General features: G+C 45.8%; 1 protein-coding gene and 1 long non-coding RNA gene across 3 annotated transcripts in view; both read left to right on the top strand.

Annotated features, from left to right (window-relative positions):
* BCOR (BCL6 corepressor) overlaps positions 1-14565 on the top strand; it is a 173474-nt gene that overhangs the window by 92910 nt on the left and 65999 nt on the right. The gene's annotated exons all lie outside the window — the stretch shown is intronic.
* Positions 705-7377, top strand: LOC141080638 (uncharacterized). 2 transcript variants are annotated; one of them, XR_012228979.1, is made up of 3 exons: positions 705-2215; positions 4623-4931; positions 5627-7377. It is a non-coding gene; the product is annotated as an uncharacterized lncRNA (long non-coding RNA). The 2 variants fall into 2 exon arrangements; XR_012228978.1 differs by having other exon boundaries at positions 988-2215; positions 4738-4931.

Genomic DNA, 14565 nt, shown 5'->3' on the forward strand with positions numbered 1-14565 from the left:
CGCCGGCCTGTTTGCACTGTATCATTTTGGTGCTTGACAAGTGTGACCAACTTTTTACTGTGCAGCAGCAATAGTAAAAGATAGAATGTTAAAAATAAAAAATAGGGATATTCTCACCTTCCGCCGGAGCCTTCCCGCCTGTCCGCCACGCTCCCGGCATCTTCCGGTCCCAGTAACGCTTTGCGTGTGAAGGGCCTGCGATGACATCACGCTCGCGAGAGATCGACGTCATCGCGGTCATTCACGTAAAGCATTACTGGGCCCGGAAGATGCCGGGAGCGTGGCGGACAGGCGGGAAGGATTTCAGGGGCCGCCGGAGGGTAAGTATATCACTATTTTTTATTTTAATTTTATTTTTTACAGGATCATGGTACCCAGGGCCTGGAGGACAGTCTCCTCTCCTCCGGACCGTGGGTACCATCCGCACATGTTCTGCTTACTTTGTGCATGGTGGGCACAGCCACATGTGGAAACTAAGTGGAGCAACACATTCCTATGTGTGAGGAATTCCTGCGATTCCGCACAAAGATTGAGCCTGCGGCGTAATTTTCCGCGATGCGATTCCACCACGGAAAAGTCCGCAGCATTAGCATAGCATGTGCGGAATGCCATAGGATTGCATGGGATGCTTTTTTTTTTTGTATTTTCGCGGCAAAATCGCGCGTTAAAAAACACTGCGAAAACGCAAAAACCCTCCTTACATATGCACACAGCCTTACGTTAAGACAAGGTTATCCTACTAGTGGACAACCCCTTTAAGGTCTTCTGATGGGGATTTTCCCAGCGCACGTCACTGGTGGTCTAATCATTGCCAGAGGCACAAGTGATGAAACTATTTGCCGTCGATAATGGGCACGGAAGTGTGCGGTCTGCTACACATCCTGACCGACAGTGGTCCCTACTGATAGGGGAGCCGCTGCCTGTGCGCGGCCGTGTGTGAGGTGAGCGCACGCACGTCCCGGCTCCCTCCTGCCCTCTCTGTGGACGCAGCCGGCGCTCCGCGTCCCGCGATTGATTGACCTGATAAGGAGCGGTGGGCGGGCCGGTGTGCAGCTGCTGTGGCTGGCACTTGTTTTCCCAGCTTTAACTGCTTCAGTGCCGGACGCGAGCGAGCAGAACACTGCGCTGAGCCTGCAGCCATCGCTCTCTTCTCGCAGCTTCATTTTTGAGAAATGTCTCAGCTGTGCAATAAAATCACGTGTCATTAGGAAGCAGCCTTGTGTGCTGCGCTGCTGTCCCGCCGTATAGGCTTCCATTGTAGGCATACACACAGGATTTGTCAAGTATCGGGAGGTTTTCTGGTCGGGCCTGTTCACACGACGGCTTTCAGCCATGGGAGGACGGTGCGTCAGGACACGCCGACGTCTTGAGCCTGTTTCTCTTCGCCCTTGTGGGTTTTTTGTGTAATTTGCGCTGTGCTCCTGAAGCCGCCTGTAGAACGGTCAGGACGCTTCTTTTTAACCCTTTTTGCATCTTTGGAAACCTGAAGCTGTTAGAAGCTGAAGCCTATGACCAGCGAGTCGTTTTTACATTGCAGTGCCCGGGTTCCTTATTGTTTGCACATATTTAGCCCTTTTTTTCAGTTCTGGAAGGTTCCAGCCTGAGGAAGATGCCTGAAATTCCGTCCGCGCAGCCTCCGAGATCTTCTGAGGCAAAGCCGCCTCAGGAAGAAGTGGCGGTGCTGATTCTGAGGCGGCGTCCCTCACGGTTATGCCATCGTCTTTTCCGTATACTGTAGAAGAGACAGCTTCCAGACGAGGCCGCTTGCACAATGAACGTTCCTTCTTCTAACTGCTTCATGGTGACAAAAAATAACCGTGCACAGCAGTGTCGTCTGTACGTTGCTGTGCGTTACAGTCCCTTTTATACGGCTGAATCCACCTGAGGAAAGCGTTGTGTGCACAATACCCTAATGTGCGCGTAGGATTTTTTTGAGGTGATTGAAGATGAGTTGTTGGAAACTCTCCTCCTTCAGGGACTTTATTGTTTCTTGAAGTGGTTTTGGATGAGGGTTTTTTTTTTCCTGGAGCATTTTCGGCAGCCATTTGAGTGGACAGTGCCTAGTTTGGAGCAGATTCCATCAGGAGCCGCTTTTTCAAAGAAGTGTCATGCACTTTCTTTTTCCCACCACTCAATCGTCAAACCAAAAGCCGCATCAAGCACTCAAAAGACTGAACATATAAGCAAAAAATCGCTTCACAATAGCAATGAAAAGGTAGAGCCTGTCAAACATTTTTAAGTAATTTTTTTGTTCACGTGTTATTGTGAGTACTTGCTTCGAAAAGCTGTGCACAAACCATTAGGCTATGTGCACACTGAGTTTTTGGAGCAGCAACAACTGAGTGGAAACTTTCTGAATCCTCCTCTAAACTTGGGAGTTTTTGCTCCAAAAACTACTCAAAAAGACTCCCGTGCGCACATATTCTTAGGGAACTCATGGGCCCGGTTTGTCACAACCAATTTGCCACTATTCTAAATCACAGACATCCGTGAAACACGGCTCATGTGTGGACTGGTGAGATATGGACTGATGTTGGCGTCCTTGAGGCTGTTGAGAACAGTGGTTCTTCTTGTGGAGCTAAGCCCTCCCATTACACATGTCCATTTGTGTCAGCATTCAGGGTTTTGCTGCTGTCCTCTCAGTCTTTTGAAGTGGAAACTGACCCCTAGGGCTCCGTCCCCAAGATCAGGAATAGCAGCATACCTTCACTGCGGCCAAAACGCTGCGTTCTAATTGCCGCTCTTGTTTGTCCGTATATGCAGATTCGCTGCCCTCCACTGCAGATAATTGACATGCTGCGGCTCATAAACCTGCACCGCAGGTGAGCTTACGTACCGGTAAATAGAAGCACAGTGGGCATAGGATTTCTATAAATCCCATCCACTGTGCTCCTAATGTAGAACGTAGCGTTTTGGACTCTGCGCAAATGCCATATGTCCAAAACGCTGCTATTCCTGATCGCGGTCACGTAGCCTTAAAGTAGACCCAAAAGTCATCATCTTTCAGTGAATCCACATTAAGCATACATTTAAAACTCAATACGTTTTAGTCCGTGTGTGAACAGGGTCTATGTTCAGATTGCTTCATTTTTCAGTATCCTCCTGGGGTAACTCAAACCTTGGAAAATCGAGCCTTGTCTTTTGGGGAAGCCCGAAATCTGTTTTCATGTCTGTCAAGTATCTGTAACCATGAGAATGATTTTTCTCTAAGGCCTGTTTCACACTTCCGTTTTTGACCATCAGTCAAAATCCGCCGTTTTTGCAAAAAAAACGGATCCGCCATTTTTTTTTTTTTTTGCGGATCCGTTTTTTTCACCATTGATTTGCATTAGTGGCGGATCTTGATGGATGGCCATCCGTTGGATCCGTTTTTTTTGCGGATCCGTCAATTTTTTTTTTGCGTCCGCTGAGATGCCTGGACGGACCAGGCAACGTTTTTTGTGCAGCAGGATCCGCATTTTTAAAGTGTGCATGCCCGGAGGAATGAAGTCAGCCGGAAATTTAACCCTGAAATCATTTCTGGCGGACAGAAAATTCTCTCTCTTTCTCTCTCTCTCTCTCTCTTTCTCTCTCTCTTTCTCTCTCTCTTTCTCTCTCTCTTTCTCTCTCTCTTTCTCTCTCTCTTTCTCTCTCTCTTTCTCTCTCTCTTTCTCTCTCTCGGTCAGCGGTTCCTTTAAAATTCTTCATTCGGCGGATCCGTCAAAAAAACGGTCCAGTGCCATCCGTTCACTTCAGTTAGCAACGGATCCGCTTTCCGCCATTTTAGCGGATTTAAACTGACACAAATAAACTGATGTGTGAAACAGGCCTTAGGCCATGCTCACTCATTCAGTATTTGTTCTGTATCACATCAGTATTTGAAGCCAAAATCAGAAGTGGAAAAGTATAAGAGAAACACATCACCACTTCTGTATTTTTCACCCACTCCTGGTTTTGGCTTGCACATACTGATGTAAAATACTGACCAAATACTTAGCGTGTGAACATAGCCTTATTGACTTTTCAAGTGTTGTTAAGCCTCATGAGCTTAGGGCTCATACTCACTGGCGATAAAATCGGACGATTGCAATCCGATTTTTAATCGGATTGCACTCTGACCCTTGTTAGTCAATGGGTGACATCTCACTTGTGATTTTTTTCTCAGTCAAAATCGGTCTGATAAAAAAATCGCAGCATGCTGCGATTTGCAGCGATTTTCATCAATAGAAGTCAATGGGTGAGATTAAAAAAAGGACCAAAAACGGACCATCCGTTCTCCATCCGTTTTTAACGGATACATCACCATTCTGTGGTATAGAACACAGTAAGTGGTCCTGTAAATGACTGTATAAAAATAGGTGCTGGGGAAAAAAAAACGGATAGAAAACTGATGGAAAGATTAAAAATCGCATAGAAAACGCATGACACTGGCATAACACTCCACCCTTTTGTACGGTCCAGAAAACGGACCGTTTTTTTAATCGCCAATGGGTATGAGGCCTTAGAGTATGTATGGTGACACCATGTGCAGTCCGTGCCACCCAGTACTATAGCATTATATTATTGAGATATTTTATCCTACCAGCAATCCTTCGTAAGCGGCATCTGATGGAGCATAACATTTTGCCATGTTTATATTCTAGATGATCTGACGTTTTGTGAACCTAGACAGGTTACGGGATTTACATGGCACCTAATCCACACATTAAACGTATGTTTTCCTTTGTCCATTGCCATTTTCCTTTCATTTGGAATAAGCTGAAGATTTCACGTTCCCTTGTGATGTTGCATATATAGTGGGCACAGGGCCCACCCAGCAGCACAGCCTTGTGAATCTGTAAACGGCAGCTTCCAGAGGATGTGGGATTATGCGCACACGCCACTGCTCCCGGATACGATGACTGACTGCACTTGAAAGCCATATAAATATTTCACTTCTTTCAATAAATCAGGTATGAATCCTCTACTGGTTTAGTCTCAATCGTGCATCTGGGAGAGTCCTAAATTTCGTTAGCTTGTCTACTCGCCCTGCCATGTATTTAAAAATAATGAACTGGCTGGAGGAAGGAAGCGTGGCGATAATATCCTGAGTGAATGGCAGTTTTCTAATTTTAGATCTCTGTTGCAGTATGTAATTGTGCTGCATCTCTTCACATATCGTAAATCTATGAATCAAAACATTTCTAGCATTAGCCATGTCTGTGATATTCAGGCTAATTTATGCTGTGTATTTGCGTGTAGAAAGTCTGCTGCGTTTTACAGGGCCAGCAAAGCGCATAAGATTTTAAGAAATCTCATGCACATGCTGAAAATGTATCCATGCCGTAAATTGACAGGAGCTACAGGATATATAAATTGCGAATGCAGGTATGGATTTCACTCTTTGAAATGCAAAGGGAGAAACCTGCAGCTCCCCCGCTCCTTTGTCGCAATGATGTCCGCAGCGGTAAATGCCACTGCAGTATCTCTGCTGCAGCAGGTCGGCGGTGGAGATGCTACGAGCGAACGCAACTTAGAGTGGTCTGCTCGCCTCGACATGCTAGTTGCCATGTTTAGTTATAGCTTGATTTTCTATAGGTTTCTGTTCATACTGCCGCCATGGGTTCTATACTTTCCAGACCTTTAATAAACACATCCTTTATTTCAGAACCTCCATCGACATATAGATGCGTCAGGTTCCCGATGGGTCAAGCGACACAGCAGACACTATTTTGATAGACAGGAGTCGAGATCAGCACCCTGATGCCAGTATGAACAGAGCCTAATAACGCAGAACTGGAAATCACCAAGAAATCTTTTACCTAAGAGCATGCTGGACAGTGTAAAGTAATTGCTCATGAACTGTAGGAGCATGAAAAGTTGACTTCCCAGTTAACTTGTTTTCACATGTCAATAGTCTTATAAACCTGTTATGAGACAATTATGGATGTATTAAGAACAAAAGCATGCAATACAATCCTACGTCTGTTATATAGGGATATGTGTGTGGAAACGTCGTCAACAAACCTACTCTAATTAGAAAAAAGATCCTATGGGAAAAATCCATAGTATTGGATCTGTGGTATCATAGGTCATCCATCTATGGGCTTTAGAGACCACAAACTGTCATTTTCTGATTGACTTATTGTTAATGGTTGGCGCTCTGATCAGTTGCTGCCATTCGTCTGGATTTTAACTGATGGGATGTAGATGTGGCTTTTGGCATAAATGGCTTTCCAAAGACTACCTGAAAAAAATGGAACATGGCAGTTCAGCTTTTCTTTGTTCAGCATATGTCAGACTCATGTAACAAAAAAAGCACTAATAGGCATGGGAAGATGGTCTAAGGGAGAATGAAGACATTTGTAAAACGCTGTCCGTGTGCTGACTGTGACATAAGTCCTGGCAAATGGGTCTCCCGACATGAACTGGTTAATCCCAATGTGGATACTACTCTCTTAAAAATCTATGCAACCTAATAGCGCCTATGAAGTGGAGGACACCAAAGAAGTATCATTAAAGGGTTTTGCTGCCACTGACCACCTACTGACCGCGCACATGTCTCGGCAAGTATGGGCAGATGCAACATGATGTCCTCCTGGTGCGTAAGTTAGCATCGCTGGATAACCCCTTTAAGAGTCCGTATATATTCATTGCACAGTTTTACATTTTGAAGGTCAATCATTAGAACACAATCTGCTGTTAAATCCACCTTTTTCTTATGATGAGGACATGGCAAGTAAATGATCGTCACCCTGCTTCTTCCTCCCCCCCCAGTAACTCCAATCATGTTGTTCTAGACTAATTGATTGCAGGTAGAAGTGCAGAGTGGCAGACCAATCACCTCCACCTCCTCCTGCAATCATTGAGGAAGCACAGTGACTGACAGCGTTAGTGCATGCAGGATAGCAGATGAAGAAATATCTCTGCTTCTAAGCCAGTGACCCTGTCAGTCAAAGCACTGTTCATACAGTAAGGATGCCAAGCTATTTGTCTCTCATGCTTTCGTTATTTAGCTGACAATTAAAATGTGGATGTAACATGGTCTGTTCAGCTGGCTCACTATTCTAGTTAGTATGCCTTGTATACAACACAAAACATTAAAAATCCACCCCATACTTCCCGAACAGAGCAACATCTTGGGCAGGCAGCCACTTCCCTTACACGTAAATGCAGCAAGGTGGAGACAACGGTAACTAATAGCAGCTGGAGCATAAACCAAATCGTCCTGTCGCTGGTTACTTATCCTCTTTACTAGCGCAGCCACTTTCACCTACTTTTCTCCGCCGATAAAACTACAATCTGACTTTTTCTTTGCTTTGCACTGTACAAATTAGTAGTGGAATATTTCTGGACCTAACTGTAAATATTGAATAATGTTTTATATGGTATTTAAATAAAATAGATGATGTACATACAGCCCTCCATTGTGGCTCATGGAGCTTCAACAAGACTGAAAATACTCTTAGGCCAGAGTCACACTACCATATTACACAGCCGAGTGCTATGTGATAAAACATGGCATAGCACTCGGCCTGGTGTTATACTATAGGACAGCTCAGATTCGTTATTGATTATCGCATGCCGATCTGGCATGAAGGCACAATCGATAGGCAGCGAGACTTGGCTCGCTCGCACCCATACAAGTCTATGAGTGCGTGTAAAACATCTGACTGCACTCAGATGTCATCCCAGTGTAGTCTGATATACAGCGAGTCAGGCCATGGAGGAGATGGAAAAATTACTTTCCCCGTCTCCTCCGCACCTGTGCTGCGATTCTTGCATGCGAGAGGATTGGAGCACAGTAGCATGACACTTGGCTCACGCTCACAGCAGAGATGGAGGCTAAAGTCATTAGCATATCGCAGGCGATGCTCTCACATCGGATGCCGTACACTAGTGTGATTCCAGCCTTAAAGGGAATATGTCAGTTGGCTCAACCCCCCCCTAAGCAGTCTACATGGGCATGTAGGTCATTGAAAATTGAAGAAAATGATTCCTTGATATCTGTGATCCAATGTCTTATTCCTGAGAAAGCCATGTTTTCTTAATATGTAAATGAGCTGTTAAGATCTACAGGGTGGGCACTGATCTGCATGAAAATATTCCTTCAGAGATTGTTTTAAATGACAGGGGGCATTACCAGTGTGAGACATATAGATCAGGAGAGCACACTGTCAGTCACTACATGTTTCACACTGGTAACGCCCCCTTTCATTTATAAAAAGCTCTGAAAGCAGATTCTCAAGGAGATCTATGTCCAGCCCATAGATCTTAACAGCTCACTTACATTTTAAGAAAAATGTAGATTTTTCTAGAATAAGACATCAGATCACAGATATTAATGTATCGTTTTCTTCAACTTTCTATGACCTACATGCCCATGTAGATGACTTACGAGGGTTGATCCTACTGACAGATGCACTTTAATGTAAGAAACAAATGTTCCACTGAAGAATGACTAGTAATACAAATTACTTTCCGAAAAACCATATTAAACTGTATTATCTGGAAGGTGCCATGAGGACATATCACTGGAAGCATATGCAAACGTTACTATGATAAGTATTATTGCTAGCCTGACGTAAGTTGCGGTTGAAGTCTATATGGAGATTCTGAAGGCCCCTCCATCCACTTTAGACCAAAGTCACCACAATCCACCAATATTGGCAGGATCGATCTATAGTCTTATGTGTGTGGGGGCCTTCCAACTCTCCTCTAATGGATGATGTTGGGAGAGAAAAGGAATTGCATGTTGAAATTCCAAGAGCTGATCCCTTTGTTACTCCCGTAGATAATCAGATGCCAGAAGAGTCTGGTAACAGCTCTCATACACAACACAGCAACGCTTGGCCAAGCTGAGCGCTCAAGCATGTGGGGGAGTCGGAGAGATAGCTGTTGGATGAGCTATTAATGTGTATGGGGACCTTTAGACCTGCATATGAGTATCCAGACTCATGCCCACAATTCGCAGTGATTTATAGAACCATAGCTTTTGCTTGGTAATCTGGCCAAGGCGTCATTGTTAAGGTACTGTCACACTTAGCGATGCTCCAGCGATCCCGACCAGCGATATGACGCGGTCAGGATCGCTGGTGCATCGCTAAGTGGTCGCTAGTGAGCTGCCACACAGGCAGATCTCACCAGCGACATCGCAGGGGTCGGGGGTCGCTACTTACCTGTCAGACGAGGCGATCCTGACGTCCTCCCGCCCACGTCCATGCGTCGCTCGTCTCCACAGCAGGAAGCTGGCGACGAGAAACGGTCCAGGACGTTCTCGTGCGATCAGCGATAACCAGCGGGGGAGCGGTCGGAGGTAAGTATCAGACATAGCGATATCGCTATAACGTCACAAAAACCAGTGACGTTATAGCGATATTGCTAGCGATATTGCTTAGTGTGACAGGCCCTTAAATGTAGTTACTAGTGCTACTGCATGCAGACATTGATTTCTGCTATCAAGATGGCAAACAGAAGCTGCAAGTTTAGAGGTAGCATTTAGCATTGGGGAATAATGGAGCCAGGCTAGAGCATGGTGGGCATCATTTCATCTATCTACCACACCATTTTAAAAATTGCTTAGTGTATCCTGCAGACTATGACACTTAAAAACTAAAGCTACCCTCTATTATTATTATTTATTTATATAGCACCATTAATTCCATGGTGCTGTACATGAGAAGGGGGTTACATACAAAGTTATAGACATCATTAAACAAATTTACAGTGGCAGACTGGTGCAGAGGGGAGAGGACCCTGTCCTTGCGGACTTACATTCTATGGGATAGTGGGGAAGAGACAGAAGGTCGGGAGTGCAGCAGCTCTGGTGGTTTTGAGGTGGCGGCTCGGGCGGTGGTGAGGCGGCAGAATGGTTATTGCAGGATGTAAGCTTTCCTGAATAGATAGGTTTTCAGGTTCCGTTTGAAGGATCCGAGGGTGGTGGATAATCGGACGTGTTGAGGCATGGAATTCCAGAGGATAGGGTATATTCGGGAGAAATCTTGGAGCCGGTTGTGTGAGGAACGAATAAGTGTGGAGGAGAGTAGGAGGTCTTGGGAGGATCGAAGATTACGTGAGGGAAGATACAGGGAGATTAGTTCAGAGATATAGGAAGGGGACAGGTTGTGGATGGCTTTGTAGGTCAGTGTTAGTAGTTTGAACTGGATTCGTGTCAAATGCGTCATCAACATAGCTGATGGCCTTCTATTGCACAACCATCTTCATATGGCTAGCTTTGGTTATGTTCGTGCTGCTGCTGATGGTGCTGGTCCGATTGAAGGGCAGAATGCTCTAAAATCGTAGCCAGAAGATATAAATGTGACTTCAGAATGGAGGAATGACGGCAGGTTCATCCAAAAGAGGGCCACCAGGTATGTTGACTATAAATTTGACATGTAAAGTCAACTTTTTGATTTGGACTAGAGGGTTGGGCCATGTGCACACGTTGCGGATTCTGCTGCGGGTCCGCAGATTTAGGTGCGTTGTACAGTGCCATTTTTTTCAATGGTAATCTGAAAAACGCTGTGCACATGCTGCGGATTTTTCCGCGTGGATTTGCTGCAGGTTCAAATCCGCAGCATGTCAATTCTTTGTATGGAATCTGCTGCGGTTTCACACCTTCTCCATTGTAGAGGTGTGAAACCGCAGGGTAAACCGCAGGTCTTTTGACCTGAGAATTTACCTGCGGATTTTTCCAAATTTGTGCGGAAAAATCCGCAGGACCTAACACTACGTGTGCACATAGCCTTATTGTTCTTTCTCTGATGGCTGACAGATGCAGGCTCCTCTCGTATCTCCCTTTGGATTTCAACCTGTCAATCCAGCTTGTTCCCCAAATTAAAAGGCAGCTGGGGGATCCGTTAGGCATCTCTTTTCCCTTTAATGCACATTCCCTACGGTCTCATTCAGATGTCCGGAGTTTTTTGTGTACATGACAAACAGAGCAATTTTCATCAGTGCTTTGGTTCAGATTTACATCATGTTCATTGGTCAGTGTGTTAAGGGCCTGTTACACATAGCAATATCGCTAAAGCGTCACCGATTTTGTGACGAAGCAGCGATATCACTAGCGATATCGCTACATGTGATACTCACCTCCGACCAGCTCCCCCGCTGGTTATCGCTGATCACGTGAGATCGGCCTGTTCCATTTCTCGTCGTCGGCTTCCTGATTGCGCCGACGAGCGAGCCATGGACGCAGGCGGAACATGGTCACCCTCGCCGCGTCTGACAGGTGAGTACGACCGCCGACCGCTGCTGCATCACGAGTGAGATCTTCCTGTTTGGCAGCTCACTAGCGACCATTTAGCAATGCACCAGCGATCCTGACGGGTCATATCGTGGTCGGGATCGCTGGTGCATCGCTAAATGTAACGGGGTCTTTAGTTTTTGCCACCAGTGTTTCATCATCTTTTCTACTATACAAAGAAACTGATGACGCTTTCTCAAGCTTCTCTCATCACAATGAAAAATGGACCGAACTAGGATGGCACCAGTATACTGCCTGAGTTACAAACCCTTAGGGTACGTCTCCACAGGCCGTATTGTCGGCGCTTTGGACGGAGCGGAAATCCCGCTCTGCCGAAAGCGCCGCCCCCTTCTGTACGTGTGGTGATTCTGCCGCACCCTATACATAGGACTGTGTTATTTACCTTGCGGAAATGGAGCGTCGCTGCAAGGTAAACAGACATGCTGCGGTCTAAAAAGACGTGCCGCATGTCCGGAAACGCAGGCCCGCCGGATGCGTGTTCGCATGCATAGTGGAGATGGGATATCATAAAATCCCCTCCACTATGCTGTAACATCGCAGCGTTCAATCCACAGCTAATCCGGATGTAATCCAGCTGTGGAAACATTCCCTAAGGGCTCATAATCACTTGCGAGAGACTCGCACAATTCTCGTGTGAGTCTCTCGCATGAAAACCTGGCACTGCCACTGGCACTGGGACCCGCTCAGATGCATAGAAATACATGTAGCTGCACGCTCCGGTGGCAGTCCCAGGTTTTCATGTGAGAGACTCGCACGAGAATTGTGCGAGTTTCTCGCAAGTGAGTATGAGCCCTTAGACTTTCCTTGGCAGGTATCTGCCATGAAACTCTTTCTACGAAAGAAACCCAAGATGTGAACAGTCCCATAGACTAGGGGGCATGTTCTATCCATGATAAAGAATGAATGCAGATGTGAAGCACAGATGTCTGAATGAGACCTAAGATGAAAAATGTTTTGGTAATTGGGACTGAGAACTGTTAGCGCATATCATGTTCATACTATATAGTAAAAAGTTACTGCACAGATACTGAACATTGAGATCCATGGAAAGCTGCATGGAAATATGGAAAATATACTAGTATAATTTTAAAACTATAATTCTATTACTATTATACTTCATATTTTTTACCGGATCTTACTGTCTGTAATGCCAGCTACTCAAGGACAAAACCAGATTACGTCGGGCCTTTTTATTACACAAGACTGACTCAGTGAGGCAACTCCACCTTATATAAAATCACAAGGGCTGCTTGGACAGGCCCTCGGTAATCCAGGGAAACCTAGGATTTGTCACCTCTGTGTAGCCGGATGAGCGAGGCAAAAGGGAGCCTTGAAACCTCCTCCTTACCAAAGAGGCAGCTGAATAAAGCAGGTCAACAGCCCTATACACAGACATTTCTAAAACCAGTCTCACCCCTCTCTGCACCCTCCCAACAAGTGCTGTTCTGGATGTCAATATCCATGCGAGCAACTCGAGGTCATTGAAGGAACAAACCTGCCATAAGTCACTGGAAATACTTTCCACGTGTTGTAGTTTTGAAGAGAAAACTTCAATGGCCTCATAGCACCGGCAGCTCTCTGTGATATACTGTAACATATACCGTCATTTATAGTTCATAAATTGGTGATCCAGCATATCCAACTTTGGGTCAGAACGAAAACAGCTACAATACCTGCAAAATTCTATATCGGCCATAATATTATAATCTCTGACAGGTGTAATGAATATGATTGGTTATCTCAGGAAAATGGCACCTTTCACGTGGTGGCATATAATAACTGGCAAGTGTTGGGATCTGAACTACACAGGAATGGGCCAAATGGTGATGGCCTCACCGTAAGGTCTTGTATTAAGTGGTCCAGAAAAAGAACTACTATTGAACCGTCAACTGTCTCATGGGTGCCCAAGGCTCATTGATGCTTGTGGAGGCAAAGACCCCCTACTTACTCTACTACACAGAATAATTAGTGCAGCACACATTGCTGAAGAACTGTTCTTATGGGGCTGAATATCTCCAGACCAGACAGAAGGCCCTTGATGACCCCATACACTGTAGAAAGCATCTACCATCTACTATATAACCGTCTAATTCTGTCTGTCTGTAACGGAAATCCCGCGTCGCTGATTGGTCTCGCCCGGCCGCAACCAATCACCGACAGGCACAGTTCGGCCGCGAATTGGCGCGGAATTCGAACGACGCACACCACCGCTACCGTCAGAAGATCTGCGGCGCTAGCCGCTGATCTCCCGACGGTTGCCGCGGGTCATTTCCTGCCGCACGGAGGTCAGCGGCGACGCAGCCGGGAGATGACCGGCGCAGCGCTCAATGTGCGGATGGTACCCAGAGTCCGGAGGAGACTCTCCTCCAGGCCCTGGGTACCATAAGCCTGTAAAAAATAAAATTAAAATAAAAAATAGTGATATACTCACCTTCCGACGGCCCCCGGACTCTTTCCCTCCTCTCACCACGCGCCTGGCATCTTTCAGTCCCATTAATGCATTGCGCAAAAGACCGCTGATGACATCGCACTCTCGCGAGAGTGACGTCATCTCCGGTCCTTCACGCTAAGCATTACTGGGACCGGAAGATGCCGGGAGCATGGAGAGGAGATCGGGGGCCGTCGGAAGGTGAGAATAACCTTTGTTTTAATTTTTTTTTTTATTATTTTTTACATTCTATCTTTTACTATTGATGCTGCATAGGCGGCATCAATAGTAAAAAGTTGATCACAATTGCCAAACACTATGCTTGACAAGTGTGACTAACCTGTCAATCACATTCCAAGCAATGCTTTAAATTGCTTGGAATGCGCTTGAATTCCACACGCGAAAATCGCGTGAAAAACGCATGTTTTCCGCAGAAAAACGCATGCGAATTCGCATGCGTTTTCCCGCGGCGGGAGTTGTGGAAATTTCTGCAGCATTTCTGCAACATGGGTACTTAGCCTCAGTGTGACACGCAGCAGCGACCAGGCCGCCGCTGTGAGATCGCCGATCGTGGTGGATCGTCCTGGACCATCTTTTGAACGTCGGTTTCCCGCTGGCCATATTCTAGAATACCCAATGCGTTAGAATCGGGCCACCATCTAGTAGGTATCTAAGTATCAGATCTGGTCCTTGGAGCAATGGAAACAGGATAATGCACTTTGGCACACTGCACACATTGTTACAGAATGATTTGAGGTAGAAAGAGCGAAGGATGTGCCATGGACCATAGAGGACCTTCATCTTTAAGGGGATTACACTTTTAGAAAAGTGGACTCAAAGCAATCAGAAACTAATACAAAGAAAAATAAACATAGTGGTCACCACTCTGGATCCAGCACCAACTCCCATT

This window comes from Dendrobates tinctorius, unplaced genomic scaffold, assembly GCF_039654945.1.
Source record: "Dendrobates tinctorius isolate UK_male_01 unplaced genomic scaffold, ASM3965494v1 ptg000016l, whole genome shotgun sequence".
NCBI lineage: Eukaryota > Metazoa > Chordata > Amphibia > Anura > Dendrobatidae > Dendrobates > Dendrobates tinctorius.